Raw genomic sequence first — 2105 nt, 5'->3', positions numbered from 1 at the left:
TTTCTGAGATTTTAACAGGGGAAGAGAGAAAAAGGTCTCCAGTTGCTTTTACTCATTGAAGTCCCTAGTAGTCTAGGGGCAACCTTATCACCCTTCACAATTTACTCTACCAACCCAGTGATCAAGTGCAGGGATCAAGTGCAGGCATCTTATGGTTTTACTAGGTCTTATTTTAGAAAAGGATAAATTCTTGGGGAATTGATTTATGCCATTTGTATGGCCTTCTCAGTTTCAGAGCATGATGAAATTTTATAACAAATTGAGAGAAGACTGCTGTGCTTCCCTTGAGACTCTTAGGTTTAAAGAAAAAAAAATGATCCTTTTTTTTTTCCTGATCAAAATATCAGAGATTGATACAGGCAGCAGCTGCTGGATTTTTGTTTTTGATGTTTTCTTGCAGCAGCTTTAAAACAAAACAGACTCCACAATTTAGATGAGAGAAACAACTCAACCTGGTCCAAAAAGCAGGACAAAGCCCCAAGCAAAGGCCATCCCTGGGCTGGTCCCCAGGGCCTCGGGTAGACTGCTAATCTGCCTTCAGCATGGGCATGAGGCCAAGGTAAGCAAAACCTCTCTGAGGCATGGTGAGGACACCAGCCTGGTTGGTCACTTAACCAGGGAGAGGAAACATAAGGAAAAAAAGCCTAGAATCTTTCTCAAGTTGTAAACTAAGCAATGGTGGAATTTAGTTTTCTTGGACTCTGGTTTTGCCCCTACAGCCAGGAGGAGTCCCTTTCAGCTCTCTTCTTCTTCTTCTTCTTTTTTTTTTTTTTTTTTTTTTTTTTTTNAATAAATAAATAAATAAATAAATAAATAAATGTTTATGGAGTTTTGACTATTTGACTATGCTTTATGTGCTTTGTTTCACGTAATAGTTGCAGCAATGCTGTGAACTCAGTACTACTTTTATTGCCATTTACTTAAAAGGGAACTGGACCTCAGGGAGGTAGAAATTTGCCCACAGTCTCACAGGCATTGTAGCTACAGGGCTTAGAGTTCTAACTACTACACAGAGTGTCAGGGTGTTAGTCAAATGCCAGGCACTAAATCTGCATATAACAGCACTATTAGAAGGTGTTTTTAGCCCCCTTTTACAGATGAGGAAACTGAGACTCAGAGAGGACATGCAGCTAATAAGTAGTAGAATTTAAAGTCAGGTGTATCTGACCCCCAGAATCACTCTCTTTCCATTGTTGTATGAGACACTCAGCAGATGTTGACTTAATAACAGCAGTAAGTGCTATGTATACTTTTACAGTCCTTACTATGTGCAGCACTGTTCTAAACACTTTACATATTATTTTTCAAATGAAGAAATTGAAGCTCAGAGAGATGAAATAACTCGCCCAAGGTCACATGACTATTATGTGGTGAAACAGGAATTTGAGCCCAGGCAGTCTTACTTTACCAATTTATGACTATATACTCTCCTCAAAGAATGAAAATGAAAAATGAAAATAAGAAAGATTCAAAGCATCCTTTTGCTTTCTTAGGAATGTTAATGGCTTAATGTTCAGAATAAAGCACTACTTAATATAATCACTGAAACTCTAGTAGAATTTCTTGAATGCAAGTAGCTGGGGCTGGCAGAGCAGAAAGCAAGCATTCTTGGCCAGAAGAGATGACCTTTTCAAGTAATCTTCACACGGAGAATGCATCACGGCTGCTGAATACTTCTTACCACTTTTTTTTTTTTTTTTAAACAACCAATTGGGCATATCTATTAACAAATTGCCTCCATTAAAACCTGACAGAACTGATAAATATGACAAAACAAAATAGCTCTTCATCAAATAGCACTGTCTAATTCAGTGCCATCACTGTGAGTTTTGCTGAGATATTTTGCATTTGAAATGGAAAAAGTCTTTTTGTGAACATCTTTTATCTTAAACTCTTTTAAAAACTAACACAATCTCCCTGAGTTTCAGAGTGAGCCTGGTAGTAGATTAATATGTGATGGAGTGAAATATTAACCTTTCAAAGCAGAGAAGCATATAGAATATAGTTTCTCTCCTCCCCCAACATACTTTTTCAAAATCCCACAAAGTTTTCTGAGATTTTAACAGGGGAAGAGAGAAAAAGGTCTCCAGTTGCTTTTACTCATT

This window comes from Galeopterus variegatus, unplaced genomic scaffold (assembly GCF_000696425.1).
Source record: "Galeopterus variegatus unplaced genomic scaffold, G_variegatus-3.0.2 Scaffold942, whole genome shotgun sequence".
Lineage (NCBI taxonomy): Eukaryota > Metazoa > Chordata > Mammalia > Dermoptera > Cynocephalidae > Galeopterus > Galeopterus variegatus.
The sequence above is the reverse complement of the archived record's forward strand: the minus strand, read 5'-3'. Positions refer to the sequence as shown.